Source organism: Pteropus medius, unplaced genomic scaffold (genome assembly GCF_902729225.1).
Source record: "Pteropus medius unplaced genomic scaffold, Ma_sr-lr_union100, whole genome shotgun sequence".
Classification (NCBI taxonomy): Eukaryota; Metazoa; Chordata; class Mammalia; order Chiroptera; family Pteropodidae; genus Pteropus; species Pteropus medius.
The window spans coordinates 246798-254383 of record NW_024342466.1 but is presented as its reverse complement, the minus strand read 5'-3'; the positions used below and the strand labels follow the sequence as shown (position 1 = coordinate 254383).

General features: G+C 45.5%; 1 long non-coding RNA gene across 1 annotated transcript; it reads right to left on the bottom strand.

Moving 5' to 3' along the window:
* Positions 1-691: 691 nt before the first annotated feature.
* LOC120600541 (uncharacterized) lies at positions 692-4249 on the bottom strand. The gene is made up of 2 exons (XR_005652215.1): positions 4139-4249; positions 692-1924 (listed from the first exon to the last, which is right to left on the bottom strand). It is a non-coding gene; the product is annotated as an uncharacterized LOC120600541 (long non-coding RNA).
* Positions 4250-7586: the final 3337 nt, after the last annotated feature.

Below are 7586 nucleotides of genomic sequence, written 5' to 3'. Positions count from 1 at the left end.
ACTTCTAGATGACAGCCTGCCAGCCCTGAGGCCATCTTCAAAGCAGGTTCTTTGATCCACCCATATGATGTCATATGCCTTGTCCCTGGCAAGCCCTGATCAGATTGCAGAATGAGGAGCAAATCAATAAGCCACTAAGTTTTGGGGTAGTTTGAGCAGACATTCATGTGTGTGTGTGCACAACACACACCCACCCACAACATACACACACACACGCAGCATGTACACAACACACATACACACAATATACACCTACGACACTCACAACACACACACAACACCCACAGCATACACACAATACACACACACCGCCTTGCTTTGTGCATTCTGCGATGGTAATCTGATCCGAATGTCTGATTGCTCCCTTTGTTTGGTTCTGATCCTGGAGCCTGGTGTGAGTCACCCCGCCTTGCAAGTCAGCAGAAATCCTTCAGACCCACGGGGCTGAGTTATTGGGCCGCGGCAAACGTGGTCCTATCTGTGGCTGAGGACGTGGGAAGGGGACAGGCCAGCTCGCTGATCCAGATCGTGGCGACGTTACTCTCGAGTGATTTGAAGATTCTACTCAGAGACCCGCCCACCCAAATATAAGTCACCAAGCGCTTGCCACTGGGTCTGAAATTGTACCAGCAATGAATGTCCACAGTGAAGTTCCAATTAAAGAGCCGCTCTTGGTTTGCATAAGATAAAATAGGAGAGAGGAATTTTTAACGTTTATTTGTAGGAATTACAACATGCTCTCGATTATTCGTCGGCATCTAGTTGCTCTGTCGATCGGTTGTTTCCACACGTGTTTTGGGGGACGGGCGCCGGCAGCACCCCTGTGGGACGGGGTGGCATTGCAGTGGCTTCCCCACTGGCGTGAGCAAACTCTCCCCAGATCAGCCGTCTTAGGAACAGGATGATATTCAGCCGGCGGCTGGGCCGAGCTGGGGGTCCCAGAAGCCTTCACGAGTATGTCACGCCAGGGGCCCCTCGAAGGCTGGCTTCTGTCCCTTGTGGTGTCCTCACCTCCCCACGAGGTTCCTCCAGCAGGACAGTTGGGGCTTTTGACACGGTAACGCGGCCCCCCAAAACCAATGGTGACTGAAACGGGAGACGGAAGCTGCGTGCTTCTTCCGGCCTTAACCGGGGAACTTTCTCTATAGTCTCTTGGTCAAAGCAATCAGGGAACACACCTGAATCAAAAGGACGGACTGCGGGGAGGGAGCGCGGGCCAGCGTCTCCAAGGGAAGAGTGTGAAAGCGTCTGCGTCTGTCCTTAATCCCCCGCCCTCCCTCAACTCCTCCAGGCCAACCTGTTTGCCGCCCGCCTCGCCCCACTGGAGCACAGGCGATTTAGGACGTGCGTGCTCGTCCATCTGGTTCCACGCGGTGGCCCCGCACCCACAAAGGGCCGGGCACGTGGCTGACGGTCAGCGAACACCGCGGGAAATGGCTCTGGAGCCATTTTAACCAGCTCCTCTCCATGCTTCATCAAACTCCTGTGTCACTTTGCAGACAGCCGAGGGCAAGCCCCGGGACATGGCAAGTTTTAAAGGTGGAAACAAGTTCTTCGTTCTCTCTTTCATCAAGAGACAGAGTTATGGCCCTTGGATCTGGGCAAGGCTGTGACCATAGAGTGGGTCAGAAAAGTGAGCGTCTCTGCTGGTTCTCTGGGGGATGTTTGGCCTTGGGAAGCTCCAGCATGAGACCCAGCCACCTGCTGAGAAGCCCAAGCCACACGGAGAGGCCAAACGCAGGTGAGCTGGTCAGTAAACCTGGCAGGCCCCCATGTCCAGTGCTGTTGCCCAGGGCCCAGACAGCTGAGTGACAAAGCGTCAGAAGGTTCCAGCCTCTCTGCCCTGCACGTCTTCCCAGCTGAGGCCCAAGACACCACAGGGCAGAGACCAGCCATCTCTGTCCACGTCCCTGCCTCACAGAACCTGTGAGAGGATAAAAAAAGACTGTTGTTTTATGACACTAAGTTTGGGGTGGTCCACTCCAGGGGCGCAGGCAACTGGAACCAAATCTTTTGTTTTCTTAAATAAATTTGGTCAGACCCTCACCCACAGGGCTGTTAGGGCATTTCGTTCCTGTCTTTTTGTGTATGTGTGGGGACGGGAGAGGGTCCTTTCCTCTTCCTCATTTTGGAGTTAGGAACAGGAATTCGAAAGAATTTCCTGTGCTGATTACTTTGCAGATCATCTCCTCCCAGCAGGAAGCCCATCTTTCAGACTTGGGAGCGTGTCATGCAAGAAGTCTTACCGTGGGCTCCGTCCAGGCTCCCAGACACAGCAGGGGATGAAGCCCAGGAAGCTGCCTTCTGGAAGCTTCCGTCTTGGTGCAGGCCGGCAGTCAGTAAATAGGTGCCCTCTGATGGCTTAAACTGTCCTTCAGTGGGGAGGGTTTTATCAATGTGATCCCTTACTTTACACGTGCCTCTAATTGTGCAAACCCTGGGTGTCCCTCAATATGCCTGTCACCTCACGAAAGTAAATCTCGATGGAAAATGGGTAAGATCATCAAATTCTCACAAACCAAGGTACGTGTGTACCTTGACTTACATTTTCTGTTCAGTGAAGCTTTGCATTCACTTTGGGACTGGTCTTTTCTTTTCCCCCTGACACTTGCATTAGAAGTTTGTCTGACCTTCTTCCTCTCTGTGGATTGGTTAATGATTTGAAAGGGATCAGAACTGGAAAGGAAGGCCGCCCCAGGGTGATTTAAAGACTTACCACTAATGTGTTTCTTTTTTAATTTCAGACTTTAATTGCCCCTATAATTATTATTTTTTGATGTACTGGCAATCAAAGACACAGACAATGAAATTTAAGTCAACCCTAGATGAAATTGTAGAAGAAATGAAATGTCTTAAATGTGGTCCCTCATCTCTCCCCTTTCATCTCCACCCCCCAAATCTACGTTTGCTCCATTGTGCGTACCCCAGGAGCCCAGGGCTTCCCAGCTGTTCACGCCACTGAACTCCACACTCCCACCCCAGCCTCCCAAGCTCCTCGTGGGAGACTTTCCATTTTAACAGAGAAAATAGCCCATAGCATGTAAGGCAAAGAGGGGCCATTAGTGACAGCTTGGTCCAACCCCCTCATTGGTCAGAGGAACCTTGGAAGCTGGAGAGAAATTGGGGAGGGGCAGGAAGAGTGTGGAGGTGGGGGGGACTTCATTCGCTTCTGATGTTTGAGCGAAGGGGCCTCAAATCACATTCTGTAGGCAGTTCTAATCAAAATGCAAACTCTAAACAGAATTCATGAGAAGTATGTTTTGAAAATCCTTTTTGCTTAGATGTGTCTTCGAGTGTTAAGACTCTTTTGTTGAGGCTTATAATCTCTTTAAATTGAGAAAGCCTATTTTTCAGGGGCCGAAATTTGTATAATTTTCTGTTTAACTTTCCTCTTTGAACTTTTTCTACCCTGATTGAATTCTTCACAATAATTTTTAATTATTTTTACAAAAAAAAAAACCCTATTTTAATAATATTTTTACCTTAATTGCACAGGTAATTATAACTTTGCAGACCTGACCTTACAGAGTATTTTAATAATATTTTTACCTTAATTGCACAGGTAATTATAACTTTGCAGACCTGACCTTACAGAATTAGGTTAAAAGCTAAGATGTGCAAGATGATAAAAGAGCCATTTTTGAAAATTCTTCCCATAGGTCATCATTAATGTGACTATCCCTCGGGGCAGTGATAAATGGCCACAGGCACGTTTTCACCTGAGCACATCTGAGAGTGCTCAGTTGTTGAAGTATTCCAGAATAGAAAGAGCCTGTTTGGGAGCAGCAGCACAGATCTGCTGGGGACTGATCTATTATTTAACTATAATTTTTAAGGACTTCTAGATTTACCCAGAAAGATACCCAGAAAATCTTTTCTTTTTCTTTTTTTGAAATTGACAGGGGGAAACTCATTAACTCCCAAGAGTAAAGCAATAAAATGAATCAAGAGAAACCACTGCTGGCAAGTGAAAATGTAGTAGAATTATTCTTAATAATTTATGCTAAGTACTCAATACAATGACTGATGTATAGTCAGCACTCCGTAGGTATTGGCAACCATCGTTATTAGTATATGCTCCTGGGGACTACAACTCCCAAAATGCACTGCTCCTGTTCCATCCCGCCTTTCTGCCTACCTTTATCATCATTCTGGGAAGAGTGGAGGTGAGAGCCAGTTGGGAGAAGAGAATGCAGCTTCCAAGGAGAAGTAGCTGACCACATAATTCCCTTGGTGGTGCAGGCCCCTGGTTCCTAAATTATGAAATAACAGAGCGATTTAAAGAAAGAAAAAAAAAAGACCATCCTAATTTTGTTCAGGCAAAATCATCAGTTAAATCGTCAGAATTGCCTGTATTTATTTGTTCGCTTGTTTGATTTTACTCCGTTCTGTTTTGTGTTATAATGGATGCCAGTTTCTCCCAGATCATGGCGTTAAGATGTCCGCTGGTCATCAGCATTTCACGCTGTAGTGAGTTCTAACATTTTGCTGTGTTCATGGCTGTATTAGCAAGAAGTTAGAAGAGGTTCAGCATAATTTCAGAGTGGAAATCTGACCAAATTTCCGAGTGATTCTTTGAGCTTTTTAAGATTTAGAACTAGAAAAACATAAAGTGTTAAAGGTTTTACATGGTTCATGAAAATACATATGGTATAGTCTTTCTTAGCCCTCAAAATTATGCAAAGCATAGATTATTCAGGAAAACAATGAAGTGGCTCTGCCTAAGCAGAAGCCAAGTCCCAATTTTTCAGGTAATCATGTTATATCTTAGGAAAATTTTGAGAACTGATAATAATAATATATATTATAATTTTAATGAGATGAAAATCGATGTACCTATAAATTAAGATGGTTAGATTATGATCTTAAATAAGTTAGGATCTAAATGCAATTGTCATTTCTATAGGTCAAAAGTTGTTGCATACTGGCAGTACATTATCATAAAAGTTCGATTTTTCACCATACATTTACTGAGCACCTACTATGTGCAGGACTCTGCTGTGGGGCTCATAGGTTTGAGAAAGAGTTACCCCTTGCTCTTCAAGAGGGTGCGGACAATGTTTCTGAGGAAGATATAGAATAAGGCGGACACTGCAAGAGGCAACGCCTTGGACATCCCTCTGAGCTGCTCGGACGTAGAGGTGAGGCCGACAGATTAATAAGTGATGAGCAGAGGCACTGAAATGCTCTTGTGCTGTGTTTTAATATAGACATGCAATACTAATACTCAAGGACTCTTGAGGGCAACAGCTGCTGTACACCACAGGGAACAGCCGTGATTACTATGGGGAGACATTCAGGCAGCTGTTTACTCTTGTATGACAAAGTCACAGGATACAAGCTGCTAGTCAAGCAGCTATTGGTGCGGCTGCCAGGGGATTCACCATTAACAGGCAGCACGTTGGCTCTAACATCCACGGCATGAGCCAGCTCTCATGAAAGGTGATGACAACAAAGCCAGAGGAAATCACCACTGGGAGAAGAGAGAGAATCAGCTGGAGAGACAGGATCGCCCCACTGAAACCCACCCTTGGCATCCAGGGGAAGCAAGAAAATGTCCTTCTCATTATAATTCTCACTCTGAAAAAAAAATTGCCAAGGAAATCTATTGCATTTGAAGATTCAAAATTTCAAGGTGAAGGCTCAGATTGGCTACCAGGGTTTGAACTTTAGCCAACCTTACAATTCCCAATGGAGACTGTGGCCAGAGAATAGTCTATACGGTAAATGGTCATTTACTTATAGGGAGCGCTCATCTCCTATCCATCCACTCAAAGAAAAGAGGGGCATTTGGAATTGTTTGCGTTTTCTCAGTGAGTGTGTGCATTGTAATTTACCTTTAATTGTGTTATGTGTGGCAAAAGGAAGACCTCAAGGAAAGGCGACAGACACCAAAAACTTTAAAAATGTTTAAGTAGCAAAGTGAAGAGGAGTAATCTGCTAGGGTTCAGTTAGGCATAAAAGAGATTACCGTAGGCTAATTAAAAGAGAAGTGATTCTCTTTACCCAACTGTAAAATTCACAAGGAAGAACGTTTCATGAGCACCACCTGTTGAGATATTTAATCTATTAAACTAGATAAACAAATCAAAAATACTACGTTCCGTCATTAGGGGAAGATCCTAAACTGAGTCGCAGAAAATCCTGAGATAATACAATCATTACTTTTTTACTAGGGAACACAAAATCTTCAAATACTTGCAACCGTAATCAGTTCATGCATAGCCTCCCTTAGGTTCTCTTCATAATTTGGGGGTAAAAAAGGAGAAATGTCTTCCCGGTAATACTAGAATAGCTCTCAAATGTAATCAGGTGTGCTTTCAAAATCTCACCAGAAAAAAAAGAAAAGAGAAAGAAACCACTGAAATTCACCGTGGAATTAATAACTGATGATTGTAGATAGGCAACTATAGGTATAGATATGTACACACACATATACAACCACATACATGCACATGCAAACTATCTATCCATCCATCCATCCATCCATCCATCCATCCATCCATCCATCCATCCATCCATCCATCCGTGTATGTGATAGAAAGATAAAGCAATAATTGAGTCTATTCTAAAATGTTTGCCACGAAGTAACAGGCTTCCAATATGGTGCATGAAAATGAGTAGATAGAGGAAGCTGTGTTTCTGATGGCCACCAATAATCTGATCTTCAAACTGAATCAACGCAGGAGCAAAGAGGCTCATCAGACTCATCCTTAGAGTCAACATTACACATCCTATGACATAACAGGTAAAGTAAGCATAACAACACTAGCTATTACGAGTGGATTTCAGCGAGTACTGTAGAAACAATCGCACGCCTGGCTCCTGGAGTGCAGTTTGGGCCCGCCGAGCTCTGCCTGGGGCGCCATGGGCTTTACTATCTGGAGGAAAGACAGACATGGGGATCCTAGTTGTTAGAAAGGGTGGGTCTGTCTGTGGACCCCGGTGCCCCTCCCCAGTACTTCCAGTTCTTTTCCTTCTGGGTGCTCTGGGATTTGTTATTCCCTTGTCCCTGGAGATTAAGTGTGATTGCGTGACTGGCTTCGGCCAGCGAGTTGTAAGCGGAGGTGGTGCGTGTTACTTGCGGGGGGAGCATTCACATAGCAGTGGGGTGGCCCTCCAGTGCGTTCTTTCTTCCTGTCTCATTATTCGTAGCAATACGGTCCCAGTGGAGGTGCAGCACCAGGCCATCGCATGGGGGACAGCTGCCCCAGAGAGTGGCTGGGACCTGCAGTGGCCTTTGCGCCAACAGGAACAAACACTTTGTTGCTTGAAGCCCCTGAGTTTTGGAACAGTCATGGCGGCAGAGCCAACCTATTCTGACTGATATAAACCCCAACAGTAAATTTACCAAATTTTAACCTAGGTTGTAAATCGAACTCTTGTCAACCTAGTTAGCGTAAATCGGTTTCCCAAGGTCCCATCCATCTTGGGGATTGAAGATAAAATATCTAAATCTTTCGAGGTCAAGAACAGCCCCTGAAAGGGCAGAGACCCCCACTGGGGCACAAACCCAGGAAGAATCGAACTGGTCTCGTCAACACCTTTCAAAAGGAGAGTCGGGAGGGGGCTTCAGACCGCAGCTC